The sequence below is a fragment of the Desmodus rotundus genome, chromosome 4, assembly GCF_022682495.2.
Source record: "Desmodus rotundus isolate HL8 chromosome 4, HLdesRot8A.1, whole genome shotgun sequence".
Lineage (NCBI taxonomy): Eukaryota > Metazoa > Chordata > Mammalia > Chiroptera > Phyllostomidae > Desmodus > Desmodus rotundus.
This window is the reverse complement of record NC_071390.1, coordinates 119,238,835-119,248,770: the sequence shown is the minus strand read 5'-3', so window position 1 is coordinate 119,248,770 and position 9,936 is coordinate 119,238,835. Positions and strand designations below refer to the sequence as shown.

At 41.6% G+C, this 9,936-nt stretch overlaps 1 pseudogene; it reads right to left on the bottom strand.

The window, feature by feature from the left end:
* Positions 1 to 9,488: 9,488 nt before the first annotated feature.
* On the bottom strand, positions 9,489 to 9,627 carry LOC112296442 (U2 spliceosomal RNA; annotated as a pseudogene).
* Between the last annotated feature and the right edge of the window lie 309 nt (positions 9,628 to 9,936).

Here is a 9,936-nt window from a genome sequence, read left to right as displayed (position 1 = left end):
ATTCAATTACAGTTGTGTGCTTTTTCTCCCCATCCCTCCACCCCACCTTAGCTGAACCCACCTCCCTCCCCCACGTCCACCCTCCCCCTTGATTTTGTCCATGTGTCCTTTATAGTAGTTCCTGTAATCCCCTCTCCTCACTGTCCCCTCCCCACTCCTCCCTGCCCATTGTTAGATTGTTCTTAACTTCAATGTCTCTGGTTATATTTTGTTTCCTTTTTTCTTCTATTTACTATGTTCCAGTTAAAGGTGAGATCATATGGTATTTGTCCCTCACTGTCTGGCTTATTTCACTTAGCATAATGCTCTCCAGTTCCATCCATGCTGTTGCAAAGGGTATAAGCTCCTTCTTTCTCCCTGCTGCGTAGAATTCCATTGTGTAGCTATACCATTGTTTTTGGATCCACTCGTTTGCTGATGGGCACTTAGGTTGCTTCCAGTACTTGGCTATTGTAAATTGTGCTGCTATGAACATTGGGGTGCACAGGTTCTTTTGGATTGGTGTTTCAGGGTTCTTGGGGTATAATCCCAGCAGCGGAATTGCTGGGTCAAAGGGCAGTTCCATTTTTAGTTTTGTGAGGAAATTCCATACTGTTTTCCACAGTGGCCTCACCAGTCTGCATGCCCACCAACAGTGCACTAGGGTTCCCTTTTCTCCGCATCCTCTCCAACATTTGTTTGTGGATTTGTTTATGTTGGCCACTCTGGCTGGTGTGAGATGGTACCTCATTGTGGTTTTAATTTGCATCTCTCTCATGGCTAGTGATGCTAAGCATCTTTTCATATGTCTCTGGGCCTCTGTATGTCTTCCTTGGAGAAGTGTCTGTTCAAGTCCTTTGCCCATTTTTTGAGAGCTTGTTTGGAGGTTCTAGCAGGGGAGCGCAACTACTCGTATACCCTTGACTGAAGACCGGTCCTCTCCTCTAGTTGGGAAGGTAGTCCTCTTCGACCGAGCGCGCAGCTTTGGGAGGGACGCACATGGATCGGTGAGGGAGGAAGGGGACACCCGCCTAGCCAGCCAGATCAGTGGAATCAACCCTGGCGATCAATGGGGTGACAGATGTCGCAGCCAGATCGCCCTCACATCCCTTTGCCCATTTTTTAATTGGGTTGTTTATCTTCCTGGAGTGGAGTCATGTGAGTTCTTTATATATTTTGGAGATCAGGCCCTTGTCTGAGGTATCATTGGCTAATATGTTTTTCCATACTGTTGGTTCTCTTTGTAATTTGGTGCTGTTTTCTTTAGCCTTGCAGAAGCTTTTTATTTTGATGAGGTCCCATTTGTTTATTCTTTCCTTAATGTCCCTTGCTTTAGGGGACATGTCTGTGAGGATGTTGCTGCGTGGAATGTCTGAGGTTTTCCTGCCAATGTTTTCCTCGAGGACTTTTATGGTGTTACAACTTATATTTAAGTCTTTTATCCATCTTGAGTTTATTTTTGTGTATGGCGTAAGTTGGTGATCGAGTTTCATTTTTTTGCATGTAGCTGTCCAGATCTCCCAACACCATCTGTTGAAGAGGCTGTTTTTGCTCCATTTTATGCTCCTACATCCTTTGTCAAATATTAATTGACCGCAAAGACTTGAGTTTATTTCTGGGCTCTCTGTTCTGTTCCATTGGTCTATGTGCCTGTTTTTATGCCAGTACCAGGCTGTTTTGATTACCGTGGCCTTGTAATACAGTTTGATATCAGGTATTGTGATACCTCCTGCTTTGTTCTTCTTTCTCAAAATTGCTGCAGCTCTTTGGGGTTGTTTATGGTTCTATATAAATTTCTGAAATGTTCGTTCTATATCTGTGAAATATGTCATGGGTACTTTCATAGGGATTGCATTGAATCTATAAATTGCTTTGGGTAGTATGGCCATTTTGATGATGTTAATTCTTCCAATCCATGAGCATGGTACATGCTTCCATTTGTTTGTGTCTTACTTAATTTCTTTCTTCAGTATTGCGTAGTTTTCTGAGTACAGGTCTTTTACCTCCTTGGTTAGGTTCATTCCTAGGTACTTTATTTTTCTTGTTGCTATATCAAATGGGATTTTTTTCCTGATTTCTGCTTCTGCAGTTTCGTTGTTGATGTACAGGAATGCCTTTGATTTCTGAGTATTGACTTTGTATCCAGCTGTTTTGCCAAATTCATTTATTAGGTCAAGTAGTTTTTTGGTGGAGTCTATAGGGTTTTCCATGTACACTATCATGTCATCTGCAAACAGTGACAGTTTCATTTCCTCCTTTCCAATTTGGATGCCTTTTATTGCTTTTTCTTGTCTGAGGCTGTGGCTAGGATTTCCAGTACTATGTTGAATAGGAGTGGTGAGAGAGGTCATCCTTGTCTTGTTCCTGATCTTAGTGGGAAAGCTCTAAGTTTTTGTCCATTGAGTGTGATGTTGGCTGTAGGTCTCTCATATATGGCCTTTATTATGTTGAGGAATGCTCCCTTTATTCCCACTTTGGTGAGTGTTTTTATGAGAAATGGGTGCTGTACCTTATCGAATGCTTTTTCCGCATCTATTGATATGATCATGTGATTTTTGTCTTTGCAGTTATTGATGTGATGTATTATGTTTATTGATTGGTGAATATTGTACCATCCTTGCATCCCTGGGATGAATCCCACTTGGTCATGGTGGATAATCTTTTTAATGTATTGCTGGATGCAGTTTGCCAATATTTTGTTGAGAATTTTAGCGTCTATGTTCTTCAGCGATATTGGCCTGAAGTTTTCTTTCTTTGTTGTGTCTTTATCTGGTTTTGGGATTAGGATGATGCTGGCTTCATAAAAAGAGTTTGGGAGTCTTCCATCAGTTTGGATTTTTTCGAATAGTCTGTGAAGGATAGGGGTTAGCTCTTCCTTAAATGCTTTGTAGAATTCTCCTGTGAAACCATCTGGTCCAGGGCTATTGTGTGTTGAGAGTTTTTTGATGACTGCTTCAATTTTGTCTGCTGTTATTGGTCTGTTCAGGTTTTCTGGTCTTCTTCACTCAGTTTTGGAAGATTATATTTTTCTAGAAATGTGTCCATTTCACCTAAGTTTTCAAATGTCTTGGCATACAGTTCTTCGTAGTAATTTCTTACAATCCTTTGTATTTCTGTGGTATCAGTTGTAATCTCTCCTCTTTCATTTCTGATTGTGTTTATATGGGTCCTGTCTCTTTTTTTCTTCATGAGTCTGCTTAAAGGCTTGTCAATTTTGTTCATCTTTTCAAAGAACCACCTCCCGGATTTATTGATCCTTAGAAATGTGGTTTCAGTCTCTATGTCATTAATTCTGCTCTGATCTTGGTTATTTCCTTCCTTCTACTTGCTCTGGGATGTCTTTGTTGTTGTTCCTCAAATTCTTGTAGGTGTACAGTTAGGTTGTTTATCTGAAATGTTTCTACATTTTTAAGGTAGGCCTGTATTGCTATGAACTTCCCTCTCAGGACTGCCTTTGCTGTGTCCCATAGGTTTTGGGTTGTTGTGAGTTCATTTTCATTTGTTTCCAGAACCTTTTTGATTTCTTCCCTAATCTCATTCTTTACCCATTCATTGTTTAATAACATGCTATTCAGTCTCCATGATTTTGAGTGTTTTGGGTTTTTTCCTTTGGGGTTGGTTTCTAGTTTCAGTCCCTTGTGGTCAGAGAAAATGCTTGATATGATTTCAATTTTCTTGAATTTGTTGAGGCTTGCTTTGTGTCCTATCTTGTGGTCTATCTTTGAAAAAGTTCCATGTACACTTGAAAAGAATGTGTATTTTGCTTCTTTGGGATGAAAATTTCTATATATATCAGTTAAATCCATTTCCTCTAGGGTATTGTTAAGTGACACAATATCCTTCTTGATATTTTGTTTGGAAGACCTGTCCATTTTTGACAGTGGGGTGTTAAAGTCCCCTACTATAATTGTGTTGCTGTCAATATCTTTCTTGAAATCCTCCAAGATTTTCTTTATGTATTTGGGTGCTCCTATGTTGGGTGCATATATATTTACAATGTTTATGTCTTCTTGGTGGATTCTTCCTTTGAGTATTATGAAGTGACCTTCTGGGTCTCTCTTTATGGCCCTTCTTTGGAAGTCTATTTTGTCTGATATGAGTATTGCTACCCCTGCTTTTTTTTCCCGTCCGTTTGCTTGGAAAATTTGTTTCCAGCCCTTCACTTTCAGTCTGTGTAAGTCTTTTGTCCTGAGATGGGTCTCTTGTAGGCAGCACATGTGTGGGTCATGTTTTCTTATCCATTCAGCTATTCTATGTCTTTTGATTGGAGCATTTAATCCATTTACATTTAAGGTTATTATTGATAGGTAGTTATTCATTGCCATTTTTTTCCTACCTGTGTTCCTCTGTCTTTCTCTTTTCCTTCCTTTCCTTAAAGCAGTCCCTTTAGCATCTCTTGCAGAGCTGGTTTGGTGGAAGTGTATTCTTTTAGACTTCTTTTGTCTGGGAAACTCTTTATTTGGCCTTCTATCTTGATTGAGAGCCTTGCTGGGTAAAGTAGTCTTGGTTGCAGGCCCCTGGTTCTCATTACTTGGAATATTTCTTGCCATTCTCTTCTGGCTTGGAGCATTTCCATTGAGAAGTCAGTTGCTCACCTTATTGGGGCTCCCTTGTATGTTACTTCCTGTTTCTCCCTTGCTGCCTTTAAGATCCTCTCTTTGTCTTGGAAATTTGCCATTTTAATTATGATGTGTCTTGCAGTGGGTCTCTTTGGGTTCCTCTTGCTTGGGACTCTCTGTGATTCCTGGATTTGGGTGACTTTTTCTCTCCTCAGATTAGGGAAATTTTCCATCATTACTTTTTCAAACAGGTTTTCTATCCCTTGCTCTTCTTCTTCTCCTTCTGGTATTCCTATTATACGGATATTGTTACGTTTCATGTTGTCCTGCATTTCCCTTATTGCCTCTTCATTCTTTCTGAGCCTCTTTTCCTTTTCTTGCTCTTTCTGGGTGTTTTTTTCTACTTTGTCCTCCAGCTCGCTGATCCGATCCTCTGCTTCATCAAGTCTGCTTTTCATTCCTTCTACTGTGTTCTTCAATTCAGAAATTGTATTCTTCATTTCCTCTTGGCCCTTGTTGATAGTTTCTATTTCCTTTTTCATGTTAATATAGTTTGCAGTGAATTCATTGTAGTTTCCCTGTAGTTTCTTGTAGTTCTGTGTGAGCTCAGTGAGCTCAGTGAGCTCAGTGAGCTTCCTGATAACCATTGCTTTGAACACAGTATCTGATAGTTGAGTTTCCTCTTTTTCAGTTAGCATTCTTTCTGAGGCTTCCTCCTTTCCTTTCATTTGGGAATTGTTTCTTTGTCTTCCCATTGTTTGTGAGACTCTTCTTGTTAGCCACTGCTTCTTAAATTGATGTATTCTGACTCCCTGGGTTTATGGTATGAACTTCTATGGTAGAATGCCAATGGGATTCAGTGGTGCTGTCTCCTTAATCTCCTGTGCTCACTGGTCTTGAGCTGATGTTTATGGGTGTAACACGGTCTAACTCTGGTCTTTTCAGCACTCCATGTTTTATTGTCTTACCTGTGGGAAAAAGAGAAAGTAGGGGAGGGGAAAGAAGAAAAAAAAAGAAGGGAAGGAGGGAAAAAGGGAGTAGAAAAGGAAAGGAAGGAAGGCAGAAGGAATAAAGAAAGATCAGAGGCAAGATAAGAAGGAATTTTAACAAAAATTAAAACAAAGGAATAAATAAAAGAAGGCAGGAAGAAGGAATAAAAAAGATAAAGGATGAAAGGAAGAAGGAATAAAAAAAGAAAGAAGGACAGAAAGGAAGAAGGAATTCAGGGGGAAAGGAGGAAAGAAAAAAAGAGAAAAAAAAGTCTTCTGCTGGCTTTAAACTGGTCAGGTTAGTTCTGCTGGTCGTCCTGTCTGTGGAACGGGAGGGGGTGGTTGGAAGGATTGGTTTCACTTTTCTCCCTTCCTGAGCCACACTCTTTGCTGTTGTTCAGCCTCCAGTCCAGTTCCTCTGGGTCCTTCTGCTCCCCACTAGGCCTTTAGTTCACCAGCTGTGCTGTCCTTGAGTTGCACCAGTTAGGGGTAACTCACACTCCTTCTCTTGCTCTTTGCTCTCTTAGATGCTAGGGCCTCTCGGTGCTGCTATGGGGTAGTTCAGCCCCCTACTGGGTCGAGTCTTTCCAGGGAATGCAGTCTCCCCTAGCCCTGCAGCTCCCCTCTGCTGGGTGTTCTGCCTTAGTCCTAGAGAGCGAGTAGGCCCTGCAGGGCTCTGTGCACAGGGGCTAGGTAGGAGTTGTTCAGAACCAGTGTTTTTAGGTGTAGTCCCTCGCAGGCAGCCAGGCCGTTGATCAGCCGATCTGCTGCTTTGGGCCTGGGTTGCAGGAGGCCCGCCTGTCCCCTGCTCTGGGCCTGAGTCGTGCGGCCAGCTGGTCTGCTGCCTTGGGCCTGTGCGTGGGGCAGCTAGCCTCTGTTCCCGGTGCACACCCACCTGAGGTTTCAGGTATGGGCACCTCGCCGGGGTTTCAGCTGTGGGCGGCCAGCTGGAGTTTCAGGTGTGGGTCCCCCGTCCGCTATTCTGGGTGCAAGCAACCGGGCTTCAGGTGAGTGCCGGGGCTGTTTATCCCACATTCACAGTCCAGGGGCTGAGGGGGGAGGGGTGCCAGAGGCCGTGGGTGCTGCGGAGAGCTCTCTAACTAGCCACTGAGTGTCTCTATTTTCTTTTTCTTTTTGAGAAATTCTTCCTATTCAAGCCCCCCTGGTCCAAACAAGCACCTGGCCACTCACACAGCCCAGCCTGGCTCTCTCCCAAGAATCCTGCAGCAGACCCTGCACCCGGGCCAAGGCTTCAGCCGCCCTGGTCCCCGCGCAGGTCCCAGGGACCTTATTGTCCTTAAGTGCTCTTCTTGCCATCAGATCTTTCAATATCCTCTATCTTTGGTCTCCGATCTTCATATATGCTGGAATACCGTTGGCTGTTTGCTCTGCTCCTCAGATCAGCTAGGTGTTTCACTGGTGTTGAGGGGGAGTGGACTCTGCTGCCACCTATCTCGCTGCCATCTTAGAGCGATCCCATAGTGTACTTTTAATTTTCCATCTTTCACCTCATTTCTATTCCAATAGCAAACTACTCTAAATCCTGTACTTCCTATTTTTGTTATTTAGACCACATAGATTCTGTCATATGATTGATGCTCCATTACTATTGTAAATAATTGCTGTTCCATACAATTGTAAATACTACACAGCACCCCTCTTGGATCTTAGCTCACTTCACTGTTTCTGGAACTTTATTACTGGTGTGGTTAACTCTATTCTCTCTCACACTACACCTATTTTCTATCCTTTACTCTCACTTTACCTCATAATCTAACCTCCCACAAGCTCACTGCTTTCTAGAACCAAATCACAATCCTTCCCTGCTCTAACAAGAGTCTTATCTTTTTTCCTCCCTTTCTAAAAAGTGGCTAGTTGGGTGAAATATCATGGTTAACACTATACATATCCAAAGGATCTCCGATGTCTTCTCTAAGGGTTGGTACTTTAAATACCATAGAATATACTCCCGCTGTCTTAAACCATTTTGCTTTCCCCCTCCAACTGATCACAGAAAAGAGTTGGTGGGAGCTGTGAACACCAGTATACCTGCTGGAAGAGGAAACCCACCAACAAAGGAACCATCAACAGATAACAACAGAAGAAGGTGAAGGAGGGAGTGTAAGCCACACTAACCTCCACTCAGGACTGATCTGAAAATACAACCAAATGGTGGAGAAATTACCCAGAACAAACAACTGAACAATAGTGAGAGAGAAGCCTCAAAAAGCTTGTACAGATGGAGGAACCAGCTTCAACACAACCTGCCCACACCTGCACAACAGTATAGAAGACATGGTGGATGGAGTGACCTTCAGTTAACCAGCTGGAGGGAAGGACCCACCAAAGAAAGATCCAACAACAATCAAAACCCAAAGACTAGCAGAGAGTCAACATAAACGACAGCCCAAGACCAGCGAGTTCCGGAGATTAAGGAGACTGCACCACTGAATCTCACAGGTCTTCTACCATAGAAGTTCACACCATAAACCCAGGGAATCAGAATAGATCAATTTAAGAAGCAGAGACTAACAAGAGTCTCGCAAATGAAGAGAACACAAAGAAACAATACCCAAATGAAAAGAAAGGAGGAAACCTCAGAAAGAAGGCTAAATGAAATAGAGGCAAGTCGACTATCAGACAGAGTTCAAAGCAATGGTTATCAGGAAGCTCAATGAGCTCACAGGGATTTATCAAAAACTACAGGGACACTACAATGAACTCACTGCAAACTATATCAACATGAAAAATAAAATAGAAACTATCAACAAGGGCCAAGAGGAAATGAAGAATACAATTTCTGAATTGAAGAACACAGTAGAAGGAATCAAAAACAGTCTTGATGAAGCCAAGGATCGGATCAGCAATCTGGAGGACAAGGTAGAAAGAAACACCCAGAAAGAGCAAGAAAAGGAAAGGAGACTCAGAAAGAATGAAGAGGGGTTAAGGGAAATGCAGGACAAGATGAAATGTAATAATATCTGTAATATAGGGATACCAGAAGAAGAGCAAGGGATACAAAACCTGTTTGAAAAAGTAATGATGGAAAACTTCCCTAATTTGATGAGAGAAAAAGTCACACAAATGTAGGAAACACAGAGTCCCAATCAAGAGGAACCCAAAGAGGCCCACTTCAAGACACATCATAATTAAAATGGCAAAATTCCAAGACAAAGAGAGAATCTTAAAGGCAGCAAAGGGACAAACAGAAAGTAACATACAAAGGAGCCTCAATAAGACTAGCAGCTGACTTCTCAATGGAAATGCTCCAAGCCAGAAGGAATGGCAAGAAATATTCCAAGTAATGAGAACCAGGGGCCTGCAACCAAGACTACTCTATCCAGCAAAGCTCTCAATTAAAATGGAAAGCTAAATAAAGAGCTTCCTGACAAAAGAAGCCTCAAAGAATATACCTCCTCCAAATCAGCTTTGCAAGAGATGCTAAAGGGTATGCTTTAAGAACAGGAAGGAAGAGAATGAGAGAGAGAGGAACACAGGTATGAAAAAATGTCAATGATAAGTACCTATCAATAATAACATTAAACATAAATGGATTAAATGTTCCAGTCAAAAGACATAGAGTAGCCCAATAGATAAGAAAGCACGACCCACACATACCTGCCTACAAGCGACCCACCTCGGAACAAAAGACCTACACAGACTGAAGGTAAAGGGCTGGAAACAAATATCCCAAGAAAATGGACACGAAAAAAAAGCCAGGGTAGCAATACTCACATCAGACAAAATAGACTTCCAAAGAAGGGCCATAAAAAAAGACCCAGAAGGTCACTTCATAATACTCAAAGGAAGAATCCACCAAGAAGACATAAACATTGTAAATATATATGTACCCAACATAGGAGCACCCAAATACATAAAGAAAATCTTGGAGAACGTCAAGAAAGATAATGACAGCAACACAATTATAGTAGGGGACTTTAACACCCCACTGTCAAAAATGGACAGGTCTTCCAAACAAAATATCAACAAAGATATTGTGGCATTGAACAATGCCTTAGATCAAATGGACTTAATTGACATATATAAACTGATAAGAACAGATACTACACTTGATCTTAGCCAAAAGGCCCAGAAGGGATAACTGACATATACCAAGCTTTTCATCCCAAATAAGCAAAATATACATTCTTTTCAAATGCACATGGAATATTTTCAAAGATAGAACACATGATAGGACAAAAACAAGCCTCAACAAATTCAAGAAAATTGAAATCATATCAAGCATTTTCTGACCACAAGGGACTGAAACTAGAAACCGACATCAAGGAAAAAAAACCAAGACACTCAAACTCATGGAGTTTGAATGGCATGCTGTGAAACAATGAATGGGTAAAGAATGAGATTAGGGAAGAAATCAAAAAGGTTCTGGAAACAAATGAAAATGAACT